Genomic DNA, 25537 nt, shown 5'->3' on the forward strand with positions numbered 1-25537 from the left:
TCTAAGCTTTGAGTGACTCATAATCTCGCTGGTGAAGGATCTTGCCTCCCCGTTGTTGGCTCTTGGCTGGTCACGGTGGTGGTTGCTGAAGGCTGGAGCGGCTTTGGCAATTTCTTAAAAGATGACAATAACATTCGCCACATTGATTGCCTCTGTGTTTCACAGCCGATCTCTCTGCAGCAGGCTTCTTTCAAAACTGTAGCCAATCCTCCCAAACCTGCCACTGATTGATCAGTTAAGCTTACGGGATATTCTAAATCCTTTGTTGTCATTTCAATAATCTTCAGAGCATCTTCAGGAGGAGTAGATTTCATCTCATGAAGCCACTTTCTTTGCTTGTCCGCAAGAAGCAAATTTCATTTAAAAAAAAAATGTTAAAATTTTATCATGAAACTGCATCAATCCTGTTTCATTTTCAGGCCCCATTCTTGATTCTGGTTCTCTTGCTGTTTCTAGCACATCCACGGTGACTTTGTCGTCTGTAGTCTTGAACCACAATCCATGAGGGTTGGAATCAACTTCTTCCAAACGCCTGTTCATGTTGACATTCTGACCTCTTCCCAGGAATCACCGGCGTTCTTACTGGCACCTTAGAGTGGTGAATCCTTCCCAGAGAATTTTCAGTTCACTTGCCCAGGCCCATCAGAGGAATCACTTTCTGTGGCAGCTACAGCCTTACGAAATGTATTTCTTTCTTTGAAAGTCAAAATGACTCCTTGATCCGTGGGCTGCAGAATGAATGTCGGCCTGCTGGCATGAAAACGACATGGTACATCTCTGTCAGAGCTCTGGGGTGACCGGACGCATTGTCAATGAGCAGTACTATTTCGAAAGGATTGTTCCCCCCGAGGCAATAGGTCTTGACAGTGGTCTTAAAATATTCAGTAAACTGTCGAAAACAGGTGTGGCGTCCTCCAGGCTTTGTTGACCCATTGATAAGGCACAGACAGAGTAATTTAGCATAATCTTTAAAGCCCTTAAAGATTTTCAGAAGGGCAAATGAGCATTGGCTTCAAGGTAGCAGCTGCATCGGCCCCCAGCAAGAGTCAGCCTGTCCTCTGACGCTTTGAAGCCAGGCACTGACTTCTCCTCTCCAGCTATGAAAGTCCTGGATGGCATCTTCTTCCGATATAAGGCTGTTGCATCCACACTGAAAATCTGTCATTTACTGGAGCCACCTTCATTAATGATCTCAGCTGGATGTTCTCGATAACCTCCCGCGACGTCTCCGTCAGCACTTGCTGCTTCGTCTTGCACTTGGGCATCACGGAGACGGCTGCCTGCCTCACCTCATGAGCCAAACTCTGCTGGCTTCACGCTTTTTCTTCTGCGGCTTTGGCGCCTCTCTCAGCCTTCACAGGATTGAAGAGAGTTAGGGGCTGGCTCTGGATTAGGCTTGGGCTTAAAGGAATGTTGTGGCTGGTTTGATCTTCTATCCAGACCAGTAAACCTTCCTCTATATCTGCAAGAAGGTCGCTTCGCTTTCTCATTATCAGTGTGCTCGCTGGAGTTGCGCCTTGAATTTCCTTCAAGACTTTGTCCTTTGTATTTGCAACTTGGCCAACTGTCTGGGGCAGGAGGGCCTAGCTGTTGGCTCATCTTGGCTTTTGACCTGTCTTCCTCACTAAGCTTAATCGTTTCCAGCTTTGGATGTAAAGTGAGAGACGCGGGACCCTTCCTTTCCCTAGAACGCTTAGAGGCCGCGGAATTAGGCCATTGCCCAATTTCAATATTGTGTCTCAGGGAATTGGGAGGCCTGAGGACAGGGAGGGAAATGGGGTGACAGCTTGTTGGTGGAACTGTCAGAACACACACAGCATTTATGATTAAGCTCACCATCTTCTCTAGGCATGGCTAAGGACACCCCAAATCAATGACAAATAGTGACATCAAAGATCGGTGACCACAGATCACCATAATAGGTAATGCAAATGCTTTCAATATTGCAAGAATCACCAGAATGTGACAGAGACAGATGCTGTTTCCAAATGTCGCTGGCAAAATAGTACCTATAGACTTGCTCCGCAAAGGGTGGCCATGAAACGTCAATGTGTAAAATATTATCAGCAAAGCACAATAAAGGGACGCACGAGAAAACATAGTATGCTTGTATATGTGCTCTTTGCTTTCTACTCAAATTCTTCTTTAAACTTTTTTTTTTTTAACATTTATCCATTTTTGAGAGTGAGGGGGACAGAGCACGAACAGGGGAGGGGCAGAGAAGAGGGAGACACAGAATCTGAAGCAGGCTCTGGGCTCTGAGCTGTCAGCACAGAGCCCCACGCAGGGCTCGAACTCACGGACCGTGAGATCATGACCTGAGCCGAAGTCGGACGCTTAATCGACTGAGCCACCCACGTGTCCCTGCTCAATTTTTTCTTTAAACCTAAAACTGCTTTTTGAAAAATCACCTAGTTAAAAAAGAGGAAAACAACTCTGTGAGATTTTGCTGCCTCCTCCCTACACCATCAAGCCTGGTCGGAGCTCCTGTCTTCTCTACCTATGGAGCTTCTGGGGTCTGAGCCCCGACAGCCCTCAGGACCCCCAGCCTGGCCTCAGCGGACAGCTCTCTTGTCCCCCTCTCAGCAAAGGGACTGAGGACAGGTTGCTCGTGAAGGGGTCCCAGGGGATGGACAAGGAGGCTCTGCGCTGAGCCTGCCAGAGAGACGCCAGCAGAGTGAGATGCGCTTTGATGAAATAAAAACTGGCAAACAGAGCCCAAAGAAGGACCCGCCCCCTGCCCAGAGGCCCATGTCTGAAGAGGACTTCAGGGGCTGGAGACACTCCTGGGGGCCCCCCGGGGGGCATGGGCCGAGGATAGACCACATGGACCTCTGTGATGACCCTCAGAGCAGGATGAATCCCTTCCTGGATTGAACGGGGACACGCTGGCTCCACAGAAAACTCATGAAATTGTAACATGCTGCCAGTTCCAACTGATTTCTCCGGACTTATTAGGATTGGAATCCAGGTGTCTTAGTTGATGCGTTTGGGGAGACCCTCCACTCCTGGGCCCCTGCCTGCCGAAGGTGACCTCACACAAAGGAGAGGGAGGCTCAGAGGAGACAGATCCCTGGGACTTTTGTGAGTAGCTCCAGGCTTCCCTACATCAGAAGGAAGCTTTCAATCAGGAGAGTGAGCCTCACTCGGGGACAGGGCCCAGACCACGGCCCTGACTTGATCTTGTGCACAGAAGGGGCCATGGCCTGGCCTAGGTTTGCTGTCGGGCCACACTGGCCTAGAGTGGCTGGGCTCCCGGTTGCAATCAGCCCTTTCCAACCCCCCTAGTGCCTGTGTAAGCGAGACCGCTTTCTATTTCAGAGCAGAGTTAAGGGGAACTGTCTTCCAGAAGCGGGCTGGCCTCCCCCTCCCCCGGCCCAACTGACCTGCTCCGGTTGTCAGGCACCTGTTTACCTTAGAGACGGAACACTCCCCAGGGTTCTGAGCCATCAGCGGAGGCCCACGGGACCCCGGCCCTCGGAGGCAGAGCTATGGAGCCCTCCGTGGCCATGGTGGGCCTGCTGCCCCATCGGATCCACTTCCCAGCTGGTCCTGGAGCACCTGCGGGTTGCTCTGCCGGCGATTTCTGAAGGCTGGAGACACGTCCCCGGTCCCCGCGAGTTCCCCTGGGAGATGCTGGCGTGTATGGCGGTGCTATTTTTGACAGTGAAGAGACGACGCATCTTAGGAAGCGTCAAGGCACTAGGCAAAAGGTGTTCTGCCCACACTGAAGTCTGTGGAACGCGCAGTGGGAGTGTGGGACCCATGACCCAAGCTGACGATGCCCTAGGGCGGCCTGGGGCGGAGGCCAGTCCTCTCCCATCACAAACCTTGTGCCTGTCAGCCATAAATACAAACCGCAGGAGGCTGTCACTCCAGGACCCCGCTGACTTTCTGGAAAAGCCTCAGAAGCGCCAGCCTCCTGAGCCTCCCCAAGTGACTGGTGACACCCCCACGTTCCAAGCGTCAGAGAAGGAGGGAGAACAACTTCAGAAGAAACTAATGGATGATTTGAATGCAAACTCCCACGTTCCAGAAGGTCCAGAACCGCTTGCGCAAGAAATTGCGAGACGGAAGCAGAGACGCGGGGGACAAGGAGCAGGAGAAAGAAAGGCGGAGCCGTGGCGCACACGGACGGAGCGGGCTCTGAAAGCGACAGCCAGCCGATTCGCATCAAGGACTGGAAACCTGCCGAAGACCAGCCCCTGGCCCGATCTCCTTGGAGCTCACTTGGGTCACGTCCCCGGGGAAGTCGAGCGAAAGAAGGAAGCAGGAGATGCTCAGAGATGGTCAGAGGCTGATCCGAAGGGTGTCGCTGAGGATGCTGATTTCAACGGGTCCCTTCAAAGTGCGGAAGCGAAGAGTCGGGAAATAGCCAGACAACTGTGGGAAGAAAAGCGAACGAAGGAAGAGCTCACAAGACAAAGAATAAGCCTGCAAGCCGAGGAAGCCTCTTTGCGCCAGGGAAATTCGCAGCTTGAGAGTGAGATTCAGCAGCTGAAGCTGAAGCTTCAAATTCTGCCCGAATTCTATCCAGAGAACCTCAGGCGACTCCAGACAAAACTGTCTGAGGAGGAAACGCGCTGCTTTGAAATCGAGAAGAGACTTTGCACCGCGCGTAGAAACATGAAGTCCGTGTCTCAGATTCGAAACTTATACAAGACGATGGCCGAAGACATGGGCAGAGAACTGGAGGGAAACGCCTCCTACTGTCGAAAGGGGACCCTCTTCCGTGAGAAAATCGTTCAAGAAAGCTGGAAGGCAGTTGTGCTGACACAGAGACACCTCCAGGCGCTTAGGAAGGAAAACGATCACAGCAGGCACCTGCTGGCCAACGCAGAGTCCAACTTCCAGCCCTTTCCGAGCGGCCCCTGGGCTCCTGCTGCTCCACCGGGAGCCCCCAGAGGCCCAGCAGTGTCCCCAGGGGATCCCCTGCATCGTCAGCACCCCTAGGAAGGCCAAGAGTCGGGCCATGGGGACCCAGGCATCCGGGGACACCCGCAGGTTTGGCTGAGCTCGAGGCGGCCGGGTCCTGAACTCCCACAGCCCCAGCACTACGTCCGCATGTGTTTTCTGCCTTTATAAAGTCATTTTGACTCATCTCTTTTTGGTTTCGATACTGTTATTTAATTACTACTACGATTGCTTTTGTTCAAGTAGACTTAGCATTACAATTTTCAGGTAGCATTTTTCTAATAAATATTTATTCAATGTAATTCTTATGAATATACTGTTTCCACATCATCAAACCCTCTAGAGTTAGATAATAAAAGTATTGTTTTTTGATTTAAATAAAAGGTCCAAGGGCACCTGGGTGGCTCAGTCAGTTAAGCACCCAACTTCGGCTCATGTCATGATCTCGCAGTTTGTGGGTCCGAGTCCCGCATCAGGGTTTGTGCTGACAGCTCAGAGCCTGGAGCCCTCTTCCGATTCTGTCTCCCTCCCCTTCTCTGCCCCTCCTCTGCTCATGTTCTGTCTCTGTCTCTGTAAAATAAATAAACATTAAAAAAATTAAAAAAAAATAAAAGGCCCACTATTACTTTAACCATTGAAATTTGGCATAGATACAAACATGTAAAATTATAGTAAAGACCTTTTTTTATGACATGAACATTTTTGTATATTTTTATGCCATTTTTAAACACATGAGCACATATGAGAAGTCTACAGAAGTAATTTAATGTTACTCGAGTAGATTTTGAATAGTTTTCAAAAACAATTGGGAAAATGCTATAAACGACACCTTGTTCAAACTTCATGATATTTTTATTAGATTAACCCTAAATTCATAGATTAATCCCTTTTGGAATCGTGTTTGATACATCAGGCAATTCTCTTTTGTATGTATATAAATTAGGCATCTGGCGTATATACACGCTGTATGAGCAAGATTTCTCTTGTTAAACATCTTTTTGAAATGTTGCAGCTTTCTTTATTTTTATATTACCCTCTGTTACTGACATACCAGCTAAAAGTGTCATGTATCTGCACTGTGGGGTGTGTGTGTGTGTGTGTGTGTGAGATCAAGGGAAAACTTTTGTTTTCACCCTATACAATTTAGAGAGGCCCAATAACAGTGTCTTTCACAAAATTCAAAAGTTTTAAAAAATAGCAAAATAAAAAAAAATGGTTGCAAAAGGTAAAGTCCTCTTCTTATAAATCACCATGTTTTCAGTGGCACCTAGAACGGGGAATCCTTTCCAGCTTTCCAATTTTTAGGCCCAGATCGATCAGAGGAATCTCTACCTCTGCAGCTCTAGCCTTACAAAATGCATTTCTCACATCATAAAACCTGAAAGTCAGAATGACTCCTTGATCCATTGGCTGCAGAACAGATGCGGTGTGAGCAGGCCAAAAACAAGACAACAATGATCTCGTTGTACATCCCCACCAGAGCCCTTGGGTGACCAGTTGCATTGTCAATGAATGGTAATATTTTGAAAGGAATCCTTGTTTCTGAGCAATGGATCTCAACAGTGGGCTTAAAATAGTCAGTAGACCATGTTGTAAACAGATGGGCTGCCATCCAGGCTTTGTTGTTTTATTTATAGAGCTCATGCGAAGGAGATTTAGCATAATTTTTAAGAGCCTGAAGGATTTTCAGGATGTTAAATAGGCAGTGGCTTCAACTTGAAGTCAGCAGCTGTCTTAGCCCCTAACAAGAGAGTCAGCCCGTCCTTCGAAGCCTTAAAGCCGGGCACTGGCTTTTCCTCTCTAGCTATGAAAGTCCTGGAGGGCATCGCCTTCTGATAAAAGATGGTTTCACCTGTATCTGTTGTTTAGCGGAGCCACCTTCCTGAGTTAATTTTGAATAGCTCGCTGCAGTTTCTATATTGTCACTTGCCCCTTCATCTTGGTGCCCTGAAGACGGCTTCTTTCGTTGAACCTCATGAACCAACCTCGGCTAGCCTCAAACTTTCCTTGGGCAGCTTCCTCACCTCTCTGAGCCTTTAGAGAACTGAGGAGAGTTAGGGCCTTGTTCTGGGTTAGGCTTTGGCTTCGGGGAGTCCTGTGGCTGTTTGATCTTCTATCCAAGCCAGTAAAACTTTTCTCCGTATCTGCGATAAGTCTGTTTCACTTCCTTATGACTGGTGTGTTCACCAGAGTAGCACTTTGAATTTCCTTCCAGAACTTTTCTTTTGCTTTCATAACTCGGCTAACTCTTTGGGGCAAGAGGCCTAGCTTCCAGCTGATCTTGGCCTTCAAAGTGCCTTCCTCACTAAGCGTAATCATTTCTAGCTTTTCACTGGAAGTGAAATTGAGGCAGACCCTGTTTTATTATTTTTTGCTTTGTCCTAGCTCTCTCTCTCTCTCTCCTCAGGCCACCCTGCTCAGTGTAAGTTGAAGCCAATGCTCATTAGTATTCTGAAAATTTTAGGGCCTTCAAAAGTTATGGTAAATCGGGGCACCTGAGTGGCTCAGTCCGTTGAGCATCTGACTATGGCTCAGGTCATGATCTCACGGTTTGTGGGTTTGAGACCCGCATCAGTCTCTGTGCTGACAGCTTGGAGCCTGGAGCCTATTTCAGATGTTGTGTCTCCCTCTCTCTGCCCTCCCCTTCTCACGCTCTCTCTCTCTCTCAAAAACAAATACACATTAAACAATTTAAAAAAATTATTCAGATTCTACTCTGCCCACTCTGTCAATGGAACAACAATGCCTAAATGAAAAGCACACCTTTTTACAAAATGGTTTACTGAATATTTTAAGCCCACTGGTGAGACCTACCGTTCAGAAACAGATTCCTTTCAAAATATTGCTGCTTATTGACAAGCCAAGAACTCTGATGAAGATATGCAATGAGATTTGTGTTGTTTACATGGATACTAACACCACATCCATTCTGCAGCCCATGGATAAAAAAGTAATTTTGACTTTCAAGTGTTATTGTTGAAGACATACATTTCGCAAGGCTATAGCTTTCATAGATAGAGTTTCCTCTGATGGATCTGGGCAAGTTAATTGAAAATCTATTGGGAAAGATTCACCATTCTAGGTGCCCTATGAACATTAGTGATTCCTAGGAAGAGGTCAGAATATCGACATGAACAGGAGATTGTAAGAAGTTCACTGTAGATTGAAGAGAAAGATCTCATTGGTCTAAGTCACCACAACTGTGGGGGAAATAGCAAGAGAACTAGGGTTACGAGTGGAACCTGAAGATGGGTCTGAATTACTGAATTGTTGCTTCTTAACGCGTGAGCAAAGAAAGTAGGTTTTTGGGTGGAATGCACCCCTCATGAAGACGGTGTGAAGATTGTTGAAATGACAACAGAGTTGATAATATTCCATAAACTTAGTTGCTAGAACTGCAGCAGGTTTGAGAGAATTGACTCCAGTGTTGAAAAACGTTCTTCTGTGGGTAAAATGCTATCAAACAGCCATCACGTGCCGTAGAGAAATCATTCATGAAAGAAAGATCGATGCAACAAACTTACTGTCATCTAATTTTCAGAAATTGACACAGCCACCCCAACCTTCAGCAACCAGCACCCGGATCCGTCAGTAGCCATCGATATTGAGGCAAACCCCTCCAACAGCAGAATGATGATTTTTGAAAGCTTGGTGGATGGTTAGTGTTTTTTAACAATACATCATTTTTAAATTAAGGCATGTACATTTCTTTGAGATGAATGCTCTTGCACTCTTAATGAACTACAGTATAATGTAAGCATAACTTTAACGGGCACTGGGAAAGCAAAAAATTTGTTGCACTCACTTTATTGTAATATTGGCTTTATTGTGGTGGCCTGGAACCAAAACTGTATTATCTCCCAGTTATGCCTGTATATAATAAGCCTGCCAACTCCGTTTTTTTTTTTAATTTTTTTAAACGTATATTTATTTTCGAGAGACAGAGAGACAGAGTGAGACTGGGGGAGGGGCAGAGAGAGAGGGAGGCACAGAATCCAAAGCAGGCTCCAGGCTCCGAGCTGTCACCAGAGCTCAAACTCATGAGCCATGAGATTGTGACGTGAGCTGAAATTAATAAGAGTCGAATGTTTAACCAACTGAGCCACTCAGGTTCCCAGGTACTTGTTTTATTGCTTTTTAGTGATATTCTTGACTATTTCTTTAAAGTTTGTATTCTTTATCATGTGTAGTAACTGATATCTGCTCAGTTACCATAGTGGAAGGCCAATGATTAGACAGAGAAATCCTTGAGTGCTTTGAACCAGTGAGTCTCCCAGTCTTTGGCGAGAGGCTCTGTTGGGCCTGTGTTCAATGGTCTGACAAGCAGTCTCCCTTAGCCTTCACTTCCGGATTGTGCAGAGCCTGGGGAGGCCCTAAGATTTCACCTCTGACTAGCATCACTCCCTCAGGCAACTATGGTATTAAACAATTGCTACTGCTTCTTTTCAGCAAATACCCTGCAGGTTAGTGCTGTTCCCAGAGACTGGGTTCTGAGTCAAGCACGGAAAGTGGACTTTCAGACAATTCCCTCGCACTTTTAGGGGCTTCCAACCTGTGTTGGCCCCTCCAGTGCCCGCTACACTCCTTGATTTCACAGCTACCACCGTTGTGAGACTATTGCTTTTTAAAGCTATCTAGTTTCTGGAAGGACAGCGATGAGATAATGGCAAGCGAAAGTAGTATAAGCCTCACGGGTTTTGTTAACATTCAGCTGCTTTTCTTGAATAAGCATTTCTTGAATTGTTGCAAGGCTTTAATTTCTACAATTCATTTTGCTTTTATAGGAAAGTGGCTTTTCAGAAATCTTTACTCAACCATTTGGAAACCAAGCCCTTCTGTTTCACTTTTGATGATCATAACATAAATAAATTCCATGTGTATATCATGCTAGGCTTTACAAAGGACCTTCACATGATACCTCTTTGTGGCCTTTAAGTTCTTGGTTTATGAAACATTTTAAACATGAAAGTAGAGAAAAAAATATATTGGCTGTCCTTGTACCCCCTTCCCAGATTTAACAGATGTCATATTCTGCCATATTAGCTTCAGATTTATTACTTTAAGGAAAGAAATATATTTATTGTCTTTCATTTTCGCCTTTTGAAGAGCTTACCCCTCTTTTGTGGTTGACATGTTAATGCCTCCATATTTGCACATTTTTGCATATGAATGCATAAATGAAACATGTATGTGCATATATCTATATCTACATAATAGTTTTGTATCTCCTTTAAGTATTTTACTTTTATACCTTTTTGAAACAAGTTTTCCTTCACTTTGGCATTGTCATTTTGACATTTACCTACGCTGATATATGTAAATCTACTGTTTAAAAGAATGACATTTCATTGAATAATCAACTGCAGCCTATGGAGTCAGTCCTATACCCATGACAGTTTGGCATGGAGGCTATGAATGTGAGCTCTGAAGCCAGAATTCCTGGGCTATAATCCGTATTGGTTGCCTCTATTTTTCTCTGTTATTTGGGGGAAATTGTTCAACTGCTATGCCTTGGTTTACTTATATGGGTATGACATAGTTCATACCACACAGAGTCATTTTGAAGATTAAATTACATAATACAAATGAAAAGCTTAAAAGGGTTCTTGGGAAATAATAAGTCCTTGGCAAGAATTAGCTTTTATTACAGACGATGCTATAGGGAACACTTCTACGTGTATCTCATAACATTTCTGCATTAGAGCATATGAAATATCCAGCCAAAATGGATGGGACCAAGGTGCATTTCTACCGATATTATCCACATCCTAATCATATATTGATGTACTCAGACAGCCCAGCCTGGGAAAAGGTATTTACCATGTATGCATTCAACAAAATATTAGTGTCCAAGGTACACATTTTATAAAACCTTCTGTAAGTTGTTAAGAAAAATATATATCCATTTTTAAAAATGGGAAAATACATGTGAGCAGAAAATTCACTGAAAAGTAAATTCCCAGGACCAGTAGAGTTAGAGAGGCCAAGTGACTGACTGGTAGTTAGACAATTTGCTAACAAGTGACCCAATATAGCTTTAATGTACATCTTCCAAAATCTACCCCCAGGTTTTCTCAACTACTACATTTTTTTTCCTTCCAACTAATCAAGCAGTTGCTAAATCTCTGCTTTTCTAAATGATGTATAAAAGAAGTGTCTTCCCCCTGCTTTTGGTGTGTCCTTTTATTTAAACAAAAACATTTTTCCCCCCAGGAAGATGTTCTCTGTGCTGAAATTAGCTAAAGCAACTTGTAACACATGGTGTGTTATCCATGGATGTGTGCATGTGTTTAAAAAATCTGTGTAGTTGTTTCTACAAATGTATGAATGTAACAGGTGTCCGGGCACACATGTGTTTTTCAGAGCTACTGCTGGTAAAAGAGTTGATGTAAGTGATCTCCTTTCAGAATAGCAACACGGCTAACACAGCTATTTATTTCAATTCACATTTACCGAAATGAAACGGACATTTGGCAACTTGACTTGGAACAACCAGAAGTTGGTATGCTCGCGGGCTTCTGAAATACAGGTGGGAAAGACATCTCCTATGTAATCTTTGGCATTCAACGTTCCAAAAGATTTTTATTTTAACCCCGCTCTTAATTGCCCTTCAGTATAAAAATTAATTGTGTTTTCCACTAAAAGGCCAGTGCAGCTTAAGGTTGCTCTAGGGTCTTGGCAGCCAATGCATCTTCTGTAAATGGCTCGATTGCCATCTGCGGAGAGAAGTGCTGGGAAAGATGTACTTGACCGAGGCTATACATTACGGTCCAATTAGTGTGACGATCACTACACGAGTCTTTAACTTTATCTAGTAACTGTCGGAATCTCTAATAGAGACCACAGAGAGAGTGGAGAGGAATTTAGAATCCACTCTGTCTGCCAGGCAGAAGGGGAATGCATTTTGGCTGTATACCAACGGGCAACCAGGGGCATGTCTCTCAATTTTTCTGTCCCCCCAAATGCCTCTATTCCCCCTAAATTAAGCGTTAAAAACAAAACCAGGACCCTCAGGGTACATGTTAGTGTAGACAGTACCAAGTACAACAGCGGCTCCTAGCAAGGGGTCTGGAGTCAGGGACCTTGGTTGGCATTTCAGGATATCTGTGTTGGGTTATTAAAACTCTGTAAGCCTCAGATCTATCAATTAATAACAGGAATGGTATAGCCTTCACAGAAGTACTAAAATTATTAAATAGCATCTTGATTTAAAGAATCTGGACAAGTACTAAGCAATTTGAGTATTATTGCATTATTATTGAGTATTAAAGGAAAATAATGCTCTACACGGGCTCCAAAATCAGGATACCCAAAGTAGCTCATCACAATCACTCGTTAATGCGATCTTACAAAGTCAGCTTCCCAATCTTTTCCTTCTCTTCCCTCATTCTCCTCTGGTTGTTGGGCATTGACTAGACCCTCTTGAGTTCAACACTCACTTTGTGATAAAGGTTTCATTATAGGAATTCTCTAACGTCCATCATAGCAGGACTGACTCCACCCAACCCATTCCTGTGAGCGTTACTTGTCAACACCGCCTTCTATCAGTGATTCCTCTTATCCCCCTTTCCCAAAGGTTTATCTTCCACCTGGACAGCCATTGGAGACTGAAGCATCCACTTTTCATTCGTGGTCCATGCCCCTGTCTCATGGATCCTCTGTAGGCTTTTTTCACCTCCTCTTGGAAACACACATACTTCTACAGGATATAGGGGGAGAATGTAGGCTACCTCATAGGGAAAGACTTAGTAATTCCCTTTCTTGATCGCTCCTCCTTTGAGAACAGAACTTTCCTTTATCTGGCACCCCCAAAGGTAAAAAAGAGGAGTGTAAGATTTGAACCAGACTCCCAGATGAGTTGCAGGATATCAGACACTTCCCCCTATGCACCTATGTTTCTGTGCAGAGGAGACTACATGGTGGGCCAGCATACTTCCGCTTAGCAGCAACATTCAGAAGAGTATCTTTCTTGACTACTATGCTGACCAAAAGTCAGGTATGTTTGCTCTAAATCTGTATTCCAGGTTTATCCCATTGCAAACACATACTTTAATGAACGTATAAATGGATGAACTAGGAGTATGGGTTGTTGCTACTATGAAAACTGCGTTGATGGCTTGAGGGAAAAATATAGAAATTCACTGGAAAATTCAACAGGAAAATCACTGTCTTAGCTCGGGCTGCTCTCGCAAAAGCAAGACAAACTGGGAGGCTTAAACAACAAATATCTATTCCTCACAGTTCCGGAGGGTGAGAAGTCCAAGGTCGAGGTACAGATCAATTCGGTTCCAGGTAAGAGCCCTCTTGCTAATTTCTTCTGTGTCTTTCCTCTTCTTATAATATATTCATCTTATCACGAAGGTTGGACTCTCATGATGTCATCTAAACCTATCCATTTCCCAAAGGTCCCACCTCCACGAGCCATCCCATAAGGGGTTCAACATATACATGGGGTTGGGCACAAGCATGCAGTTTATAATAATTATCAAAAAGATTTCTCAAGGGCGCCTGAGCAGCTCAGTCGACTACGTGGCCGACTCTTGATTTCGGCTCAGATCATGATCTCAACGTTTTGTGAGTTCGAGCCCCGTGTGACTTGGGATTCTCTCTCTCTCTGTGCCCCACCCCCTTGCTCTGTCTCTATCTCTCTCAAAATCAATAAACTTAAAAATATATTTCTTGAGAACTCAGTATGGGTGATGACACTCATGGAAAATAATAGTAAAAACAAAGAAAAGCCTCTGCAATTCTGCTTAGCAAGCTCTGTAGGTTATTGCACCATTTTAAAGAATGTGAAACTAAAAATCATTGATAATATATTTCGATGTGGTTTATATCCTTCATTCATTGGATAGTTTCCATTCTTTAAGATGAAATAAAATATTTTAAGCAGGTATGCATATTTTTATGATTATTATTTTAAATTAATTTAAAAATACTAACCCTATAGTCAGAGAAGAGGCTTCTACAAAGTTTAAAAGTCCTTTAGAAGTTCTGGAGCATTCGAGAGTATGGTCTTAGGCTCCCGTTAAGATGTCTCCTCCTGTCCTCTCTCCTCTGCTCTCCCACTGAGCCAAGAGGTCACATCAGAGAAGATAGTGAGAAGACCATAAATAAATAAATAAATAAATAAATAAAAATACAGTGTTTATGGGGGTGGTGCCCGGGTGGCTCAGTCAGTTGAGTGTCCGACTCTGACTCTTGATTTCGGCTCAGGTCATGATCTTAGGGTCAGGGATTGAGCCCCATGTTGGGCTCCATGCTGAGTGTGGAGCCTGCTTAAGAGTCTCTCTCTCTCTCTCTCTCTCTCTCTCTCTCTCTCTCTCTCCCTCTGCCCATCTTCCTCATTCATGGGGAGAGAGAGAGAGAATGAGGACGCCAATGCTTGGTGAAGGCACTCAAGGACATGAACCCAAGGAAAGGAGGCAAAGAAGAGGGTGGGTGGAACACTGGGAAGGGAACAGGAGAAACAAAAATAAAGAAAGTCAAGAGAACAAGAGAAACATTTTGGGGGGGTAGGGGGAGCCACTATTAATTAAATATAAACGCAAAAAATATGAAACATTTAATGGGAATGTACTCTCTGTTAGGTACCACTGTATATAGTCGTATTAGATGAGACTATTTTTCTTGATTAAAAGAGAGTCTGCCTTTAACCCATGTGTCTTTGAAAGCCTACTATCACACATGGTGTGCAGCATACATATGTTACTTGTTCAATCAAGGAATAAAGTTTCATAAATTGTAAAGGACAATGCGACATAGCGAAAGATTAGGGTTATCCTTGGTCTTGGCTCTTAGTTACGTCCTTGACAGTATTTCAGGCGGAGGGGGAGGGGCTCTTTAGAATCTTCACAGGATCACTTTCCACCTCAAATTCACCCCTTTATTTCTCTTGGTAAAGAAAACTCTTTCCCATATAATCTCACTATCTTTTATTTTTAGTGCTTTAGGAGAATAAAAGAATGGAGAAAGCAGAACAGCAAATTTCAAAATATTTTATGTCCTCTAAAACATCATTAAATTGATTAAGTATACTTATCAATATAAGTATACTTATATATATATAAGTATAATATATACTATTATACTATTATATATACTATTATAGTATATATATAATATATATATTATAGTATATAGTATAATATTATATATATTATATACTATTATATATAATATAAGTATATAATATATATTTATGATATAAAATATAAATACATAATATATATTAATTATACATTCTATATAATATTATATATTTTTATGTTCTACAAAATTAATATGTATTATATATTTTGTATATTATATAAAACTAGTATTATATATTTTATATATATTATATAAAATTAATATATATTATATATTTTATAACTTAGGGCCCATTCAGAGGAGGGCTGATGTATCCATTGCTTAGCAAATAGAAGGTGTTCAATAATGTTAAATATCATCATTGCAAGGCTTCTGTATGCTTTGTTTCACCCTCTTGGGAGACTGACACATATTTTTTATATCATATAGAAAAAACACTTCTCCAGTTCCAACCGGCCAATTTACAAATGAGTTTTGGGGATAACACATTTGCACATGGTACATGCACGAATAGATGTGGAAACTCAACCTGCAAATGGCAGGAGAAAAACAGCAATGCTGGGATACCATTATTATTATCATTATTATTATTATTATTTTAAAGTTTATTGATTTTGAGAGAGAGAGAGAGAGTGAACGTAGGAGATGGGGTGAAAGAGACAGAGAGAGAGAGAGAGAGCATGGAGGTGGGGTGAGAGAGAGAGAGAGAGAGAGAGAGAGAGAGAATCTGTATCAGTCTCCACACCAGCAGTACGGACAGTGAGATCATGACCAGAGCCGAAATCAAGAGTCCGACACTTCACCGACTGAGCCACCCAGGCGCCCCCACCGGGATTTTAATCATTTACATCATCCTTTCCCTGCTGCATGTTCCCAAGGTGGTCCAAGTTGGAATGTTGGTAGAAATGTTGTCAATTTTAAGTTGACCAAGAAAAGAACAGTTCCTCCAAATCAATCATTTTACTTAACGGGTCTGGGATTCATGAGGACAAATAAGAAAGGTCTATAAAAAATAACAGAGTCCAAAATTACCCCCCCCCCCAAAACTTATATTTTGTTTTGTCTTTTTTTAAATAGCAAAACAAATCCAAGTGCACAGCTCTGGGAGAACGTTAGCCTGATCATGGTACATGTGTGCAATCCAATGCTCAGCCCCTGATGGAAGCGCTGATAGAAAATTGCTACTTCCTGCTTTTTGCAATTACAACGTATCCATGCTGTATTATAAGCTCCATGCATATGCGTGTGTGTATTTAGAAAGCCACGTGCAAAATTTTCGCAGCCATTGCTTTTAGATATTTAGATATTTGGTGACTTCCCAAACAAGTGATTTCTTCTTTCTACTGATATTCGGTTTTCTGTATTGATCCTGTAATTTATAATTACCAAAGGAGATACATGGTTATACATTATTTCACACTAGTTTCCGTTTTCTTTCTCTTGGGGTGCTTAGAAGCATTCCTCTAAGGAAAGATTCACTAGAAAATGAGCCAAGACATGGTTACACAAGTGTGATCTCCAGGGCCCTGGCAGAAGAGAATTTCTTCCTCCCACGTCACTGCCAACAAATCGAAAGCACCACAGACGGCAGTGGATTAAATGAAATCGATTGCTTCCCTCCCCAACCCCCCCCCCCAAATTGCCACAACTACCGTCCAAAGGAAAAGACGGGCTTCAGATGGATTTTTAATTTTTCTCCAGATCGTTTCCAGGCTTTCTTGTGAATTTCTTGCACCTGAAGGGCCTGGCCCGATTTCAAGTTCCCCGCCTTCCCTGCACGGAGAGCACATGGCTGGATGTCAGCAGTCAGGCTCGGCTTCCCGGGGATCTCTGGTCCTTGCCTGAAGACCACCGGACACCACTGGGAGCTGCCCAGAAACGCTGGGAATGTACATGGGAGTCTGACCCGGACAGGTGCTGTGCCTCACGGGGCTCTGTGTCTTCTCACCAGTCTCTAGAATAGTTTGTGGAAAGCCCCCTTGCCCTCTGCCCCAGCTCGGGTATGCCATCTGCCCTGGGCCCAGACTTGGAGGCCCCAACCAAATTTAGATGCATTAATACCACGCACTGTTAAAAAAGGTACATGGCTCATATCTCCCCCAGCCCTGCTTTGTTACCTCTGACAGGCACTCGAGGCTGGGGAGAGGGCTGTGTCGCTTCCACTCAGCTCCAGCCCAGCAACTAAGTACATTCTTGCCGGGGACATCAATCTTGGATGCCAAAGCCTGGCGATTTGCATTGCAGATAGCCGACCGCGGTGACATGTCGGACATGTCGCCACCGGGAGCAGAAACCGAGGCATCTTCCCCGGTTAGAGCTCTGGGCGGAGAAATCCACTTTGCAGTCTGATTGAGTGCGGAAGAAAGGAAAGGAATAGGGCGGGCAGAAATTGGACCGGTCCCCTTTTGAATGACACAAAGGATATTGATTTTTGAAAATATGAGGGTCGCAGTTCTTTTCAAACCATGAGCTAACTGCTTCCTCCAGTAGGGAGATCAGAGTCCCCTCCGTCCCGTTTGCAACGCGACCCACACCTGACACCTGGCCGACACGTGGTCTTTTCCTGACCCATGACTTCCCCAACTTTTTTGTTTGTTTGTTTTCAGTTCTTATGTGCCATTCGGGTCTCTTACTCCTTTGATTCTCCAGCATTTTGAATCTTCAACAAGGACCCATTTACAAAATAGGAGTAAACATAGGAAAGTGTTGTTCTTTTTTGTTTGTAGTTTTGTTTTTGTTTTTTAGAATTAAGGAGGTTTTGTTTTGTTTTGTTTTACATAGAAAGGGTTTTACTTGATGCACCTTAGCTATTATTTTGTTATTATTTGATTAGGGTAGTTACTCTTTAAGGAGGCAGAATTATAGCACGAGAACTGAGTTTTGTCATCAGAAAGATCTGGATATTTACGGTAGGTCTACTCCTCTGTAATTTTATGACTTCAGACCAGTTACCTGACCTCTACCCGAGCATTACACACATAAAATGGGGATAATAATAGGTTTTACCTTCTATTGTTGCAAGAATTAAATGGGACAAATGGTGGACATAAAAAGCTTAGTCCAATGACTAATCAAGGACTAATTAAGAATCGGATGTTGCTATTTAATTATACACTGACCTGCTGGAGAGAATCATCATTGTGCCTTGTTGCATTCCAGACCAGCCACTAACTTGCTGTTTATCTCTGACCAATATATTTATAACCTTCAAAGGCTTCCCATCTGTAAACTACAGGTATTGAATTACACCTGATATGGTTGTCTGAATACTAAATGACATGATATGGGGCTGAGACCTGTAACATTTCTTATGAGTTCGTGTATTACAAACTGTATAGATGGTTCCCTAATTTCGGTTCCCACGGCATGGTGCCCATTTTTTGTTCCTATTAGAGCTCTTATCCTGTTGTAATGATTCTCAAACTGTGGTCCAAGAAGCTGCCCGAGTTCCCCACATTCTTTTGGGGATCTGTGAGATCCATATTATTTTCATACAAATACTAAAATATGATTTGCCTTTTTCACTGTAATTCCCTCACAAGCGTACAGTGGAATTTTCCAGAAGCTACATGAGATGGGATGATATCATCACTCTGATATAACATGTGATGAGTTTATAATTATCATTTAAAGATAAGTTTTGTAAATAAATTTTTAAATGTTTATTTATTTATTATTTATGTATTTATCTTCATCTATTTATTTTTGAAAGAGACAGCATGAGTAGAGAAGGTGCAGAGAGAGAGAGAGAGAGAGAGAGAGAGGATCCCAAGCAAGCTCCAGGTTGTCAGCACAGAGCCCAATGTGGGACCCCATCACACGAACCATGAGACCATGGCCTGAGCAGAAATCAAGAGTCAGATGCTTAACTGACTGAGCCACCCAGGCACCCCTGTAAATAAATATTTTAAACGGTTTTTCCTTCTAATTCCTAATTTGAGAAATATTGACAGATATAATCCATACGCACAAAATATCGTTAAGGATCCTCAATAATTTTTAAGGGTGCAAAGTCCTTGAAGATCCCGGTCCCATCAAATCACAACTTGTCTCCATACACACATTTCCCCGGTGGACCTGGAGAGCCTTAAAGGCAAGTGGTAGATTAATCTTTGAGTTTCTACTTTCAACGCCGTAGCTGTGCTCAGGAAAGGTTCATTAACTCCGTGCCGAGGAAACAAACTGTTAACGTGTGTGCGTCTTACATCTCCCCCTCCTAGAATGTAAGCTCGTTAATTTGCACATTTCTTATATACTTTGTTTTCGTCCCCCTATGGCATCCAACCATTCTGTAGATGAATCAACCGTCCATAGACTTGTGTTAAATCGTGTGACCTGCTCTGCGTTCCCAGGGAAGAGTGGAGGCCAGGCATGGCTCGACTGTCCAGCACTCCCGCGGACCTCCGTGGCCTTGGGTTCTTGCTCCGTAACAGCCTCGACTCTTCCACTTCTGGACCCCACAGCATCACAGAACGGTGAGTCCTTCCAGCATCCCTCCTCGGCATCAACAGTAGCCATCGCATCCTTGTGATAGCCCCAAAAACGCCCCTGGGAAAACGAAGGCTCATTCTCTACTCCTTCAACATTTTTCCCGGACAATCTTTACCCCTCTCCAATGGTGCTTAGCTACAGATACCCTCTGGCCCTCCTGGATCTTTGCCCACCTTATCTCTTCCTCCTGATACACCCTGTACTTTGACTCCACCTATGAAATCTACCTGTCCTTCCAGGTCACCATTCAGTGCCAGGTTTTGGTGGAACCAGTGAGAATGAATCACCCTTCCTCAGCCTGCCGACAGTACCTAGCACAGTCTATCTGATAAAAATCAACGGTAGCGGGCACGTCTATCTTTTCCCATCTCTTGTAAGCTCCTTAAAGGAAGGAATTCTTTCCTACTCATCGTTAGCAAACACCGTACACGGCCTCAAATAGGAGCCCGCAAAAAGTCCTTGAATCTCTTTCACTTGTAGCTTGACTGCACACCCTGGGTGTTTTTTCCGTATTGTTAGACTGTCTCCTTTGAAAATCACAAGGCAAGACAAATGCTCACCATACATATGCTGTATGAAAGCCAATTAGGTCCTATGAAACATTTCCAAAATGGGGCACCAGGCCGTTTTTATCCACAGGGGCTGTGTCTGTGTTTGACAATGAGCATTTCACATTTGCTCGTGGTGGCCGGGTAAACACAGGCATTGATGCCTGCTGAGTGCAAAGATCTGCGTTAGGTGCTGAAGCCACAAAGCTCTGGACCATCTGCACGTCCAGATAGCATGGTTCAGTTAGAGCCAGAAGTAAACCAGCCGGTCAGAGTTACTGGCTCATGAGAAAGATACTGAGAAAGACAAAGAAGGCCTTCAGAGCCAAGGCCGGAGCTTGGAGCATCCTGCACACCATACGAAAGAGTTCGACTTTGTTTTTGTTCAGAGCTGTATAAAAAATAAAGAAATAAAGAAATACACAGAACCTGGCGGAGATTTCATGACTCACGGGGGAACGAATTACAGGCTCACGAGCCATGGGTCATCAGTATTTCCCCCCAAACCACAAGAGTGATCTGAAGAAACTCAGCCTGAGAAAGACACTCGGCTGTTCAGGTTCACGGCTAATGAGGCAAAACTGCATTTGAGTGTGTCATTCCCACCCCCGAACTTTTCTCAAATTGATAGCACAACTTAATATTGATGTTTTTCTGGAGCCCATCACGAGCCCTCAGGACTGCAACATTAGGCAGGAAATACCCCACAGGCGGGCCCGTCCGGCACGATCTCCAGACTTTGCAAGAGAATCTTGAACACTTTTATTTCTCAGGGAAATAGAGAATATTTTTTCCCCGTGGCTCCAAGTTAGTTCTTTATCTTCAACTAACTATAAACAAATACAGTTTTGGCAATCACCACTGGGAAAGATAATGCTGACGCGGTTATCGAAAATTCCACTTTTACTCAGACTCTTTTTTTTCTCCCCCTTGGGATTTCACAGCGGTTTCACATCCCCCTGCAGTTTTCAGTTGCACTGCGTTTTGTTCAGCTTTAAATGGGCAAAGCAGAAACTCTGCTTTCTTTGGAACATGACTTTCTGTCTCTGAGCTAGAAGCTCTGTTTTAAGCATTAAGACCCGTGGTTCCCAATTTACCAGTTGCTTCTCCATTTAAAGGAGCAACAATGTCCCCAGGGCAGTTGAGTAAATGAGGTTATACTCTCTACAATTAATGAAACACATTAATATCTTTACACTTTCCTGCACTCCTTTTCCCAAATTTTTAAATAAGGTTTCCAGGCATCTCTGCCTTCTGCGGCAAAGCCAGAAGAATGAGATTGAATAAAAAGGACGTAAATGAGCAATATTTTATACTAAGGGCGGGGGGGGGGGGGTGGGGGGGAGAGAAGCCATTTTATAGCATTTTTAGTCCTGTATGCCCTTTCTTGATGAATTGTGTTGACCCAAGACTAAATTGGCTTAGTAGACTTTTCTTAAAGACATAGCATGCTAATGTGCTTTTATATTAAACATTTAATTTAATTTAATTTAATATATTTGCTTGATGCTCTAGCTGGACTTACTATGGAAAATATTTGCCTTATTTCCCAGTAAGAGTAGATTGGTATCTTGGTAGCATCTGAAAGCAGCAACAACAAAGTAGCCTAGTTCAATCCACGACACCATTGTAATATTCTGCACACATAGGTGTGACTTAAATTACACAGATGCATAAAAATTGGGAACTGCATACAAACGTTAATCCTACAGTGTTATCAGTGGGTAAGCCCATTACTGACAGTTACCAATCCTGTTGTGACTCTTGTATATTTTTAAATTTTCTTCTGGTGAAGCCTGGTTTTACTTTCAAACTCGGAAAGTAATATATACTGATTTAAAAAGTCAAAACAGATAGGGGCGCCTGGGTGACTCAGTCGGTCGAGCTGCTGACTTTGGCTCAGGTCACGATCTCACAGTTCTCGAGTTTAAGTCTCACATGAGGCTCTCTGCTGTCAGCACAGAAATCGCTTCGGCTTTCCTCTCTGTCTCTCTCTCAAAAGTAAATACGTAAACTTAAAAAAAAAAAAAGGTGGATTGGTCTTTTAAAAGTTTCAAAATAGATGTCATTTAAAATTATTTGTATAAACGCTGCCTTGATCCCAACACTGATTTCAGGCAATTTTAGACATCAGTAGTGCTAACATTCATCTTTTGATTATTTTGAATATTAGAAGAGTTTATTTCACACATTCATCAAATGTTTATTGTGAACTTACTATGTGATGATCATTGTACTGGAAGAATGGTCATCATTTGGGGCATCTGGTTAAACACACACGCGCAAACACACACACACACACACACACACACACACGGAAGATATAATTTGATTGTCCCCTCAACAGATTTACCTTCGTAATTATGTTTTTCTTAAGCTAATATTAAAATTAGATAGTACTCTCTAAGCACAAATCCACCAATGTTAGGCGAAGTGGTTTTAGAGCTAAAGTAAGCTGAGGGCATTAGCAGTTCAAACTCTTCAAACTCTTTTCTGTACCAAAAGCGAAACGAAGCAAAGCCTGTCCTACCGTAAGTGTTGCAATGATTTACTGCCTTGCTAATTCCTCATGTGTCGTGATGCAAGCATTCCATCACCCGCTGTGAGAGGTGATGTCTTTCAGATGGAAGTCAGGATGATCATTACAGCACCCATGCTGTATTCCGCCCGAGCAAGATGCCCAGTCATTCTCATTCCTTGTTCCAAGCTAGGAAACCAGGTGCTACCTCTCTTGAAAATTTCCTTGGAATTTCAGCTAAAGAAGTTGCTTTTCTGTTATCACCCCCATCTATCTGGAGTGCCTCAGCCCACTGCGAGACGGTTGGCCTGTCACACTCCAGCCAGGACCGATTTCAATAACAAGCATGCCAATGTCATCAGAACCATTATTTGGGAGTGAGAGTTCAAACAGGCTAGTCTCGATAGGAACACAAACTATCAAATCATTGATATTGCTGACCGTAATGGTTGCACTATGATAGAAATTGAACTAGTTTGTAAATGGATTTACCAGTAGTTATCCTGAATTTGATTTAGTTTGGCGTAAGCTTGACTGGTAATGTTTTCCTTTGGGCCAAGACTTGAAAATGTTAAAAGATCAGGGGTGCCCGGGTGGCTCAGGTGGTTGGGCGCCCGACTTCGCTCAGGTCATGATCTCAAGGTTTGTGGGTTTGAGCCCCACGTCGGCTCCGTGCTGACAGCTCGGAGCCTGGAGACTGCTTCGGGTTCTGCGTCTCCCTCTCTTTCTCTGCCCCTTCCCCGCTCGCCCTGTGTCTCTTTCTTTCAAAAATAAATAAAACATTAAAAAAAAAAATTGAAATGTTAAAGGATCATCTTCTGATGGTGATAGTACAGCCACCCAAGCTGAGGCTCAGAGAGTTTAAGTAATAGCTTGTTCAAGTCACATTGTAAGTGAGAGTCTAACTTTCCTCCCATTACATTAATTCCCTTTAAATTTCAAGTTCCAGGAAAGCTTGGAACATGTCTGTTCCACTCAACCAGCACCTAACACTTTCTTAGGACTTACGAGGCATTCAGTAATAATTTTGAAGTAATGACTGGAAAGTTAAGTTTTAAACTCATGTCTCCCACTAAACTAAGATTTTATAACCTGGAACACATTCTGCCGACTCATTTTCTGGAGACCTCTAATCCTCTACAATAACTTTCTAATTTTTTTAAAATTATTTTTTAACGTTTATTTATTTTTGAGACAGAGAGAGACAGAGCATGAATGCGGGAGGGTCAGAGAGAGAGAGGGAGACACAGAATCTGAAACAGGTTCCAGGCTCTGAGCTGTCAGCACAGAGCCCGACGCGGGGCTCGAACTCACGGACCGCGAGATCACGCCCTGAGCTGAAGTCGGATGCGTAACCGACTGAGCCACCCAGGCACCCCAACTTTCTAATTTTTTAATGCTTCTATAAACAAGAGAGCATGAACATACACTGGACCGTCTGTAAACTAAGTTCCGTCACTCAAATTCAGTGCTGTAATTTGCACTTTTTTTTTGTTTGTTTCTGATGGATTAAGTTGAAATAAAAGCAAATTGCAGCTGAGTCATTTATTTATTTATTTATTATGTAATTTTTTAGTTTATTGTTTAAACAAAAGTGTGTTAAGGATGAAGGCCACATTTGTGTTGGAGAGAGAATGTATTGAGTGGATCATGGTTTTATGTGACACAACACCCTCCATTTCATTAGCAGTCAATGTGACGCCAAGACAAGAATTTTTCTACGTGTACTTTGAGCAACAATTGAATTAGATGCCCGTAATGCAGTTATCAGCAGTGCAGCAACACCAACGTTATATTTAAGTGAACAAGAAAGCCTCACAGATATAGCCAATGATTCATTACAATTGGTATTGGCACATTGCTTACGCGTAAAGTTTGGATAAAGTTTGAGTTTCAATAATCCCGGAATGGCAAATCGAGTCTTAGAGCAATTGTTTTATACACAGTACATAGATTATTATATGACGTACAAAATCTGTAATGACAATATTAAAGTTGAAATACAGACACAAATTTAATGTGGAGCCGTATCTGAGGCTATATATTTCTACGGAGTACCTCCCCTTTTTTGGTTTACCAAAATAAAATCGTCTACCATGTTAAAAATAATACCATATTGAATTTTACCGGCTTTATGATTTTGCCTTCATTTAATGCACTTAGAATTGTTTAGAATTTTTAGTTTTAAAGAAATTGTAAGGATAAAGATACTGCACTTAGTTTTATATTTGTATGTATTTAAGTAATAATATAAAACTGATGAAAAAAACGATGGCTTAATTCAATACTATGTCCTTTGAGGATTGATTTATTTGATGTATTATCATCCACGTATGTGTGTTCTATATATTCTAGAGAGCAATTCATTAAATAAATGAATATTTTATATATATTATATAATCTATGTGATATATAATTTCATATAATATATAATGTACATTTTATTTTATATACTTACATTTTAAATACACAGAAAACATTTTGTCATACAATTATATATTATTTAGTTATATATAACGTTCACTTAAAAAATGTATTATGTATATAATCACAAAATTTCCTCAAAGAATGTGTGACATCATTGCTGCTGTTCACAGGATGCTTTTGTATCTGTATATTTACCAAATTAATCTCATTGAAAGTAAAAATACACTTGTAAAAAAGTGAAAAGATGAAGACCAGAATGCCCAAATAAAACAAAAATGTTGGAAAATGGCAGCATTACATTTTTTTAAATTCTTAGACTTTTTTTTTTTGGTTCAACTAGCATAATTTCAAATTTAAATAAAAGCATGAGAAGAAATCACTTTAATGTCTATGATTATACTCATGCATACTACTTTCAAATACAGGGCACCATCTTTCATTTCTGAAGGAGTATTTTGAAAAAAATTAAATGTATATTGAAAATTAATAGAGGCATCAAGCAGCTCAGTCGATTAAGCGTCCAACTCCTGATTTTGGTTCAGGTCAT

This window comes from Panthera uncia, assembly GCF_023721935.1.
Source record: "Panthera uncia isolate 11264 chromosome B3 unlocalized genomic scaffold, Puncia_PCG_1.0 HiC_scaffold_1, whole genome shotgun sequence".
Taxonomy (NCBI): domain Eukaryota; kingdom Metazoa; phylum Chordata; class Mammalia; order Carnivora; family Felidae; genus Panthera; species Panthera uncia.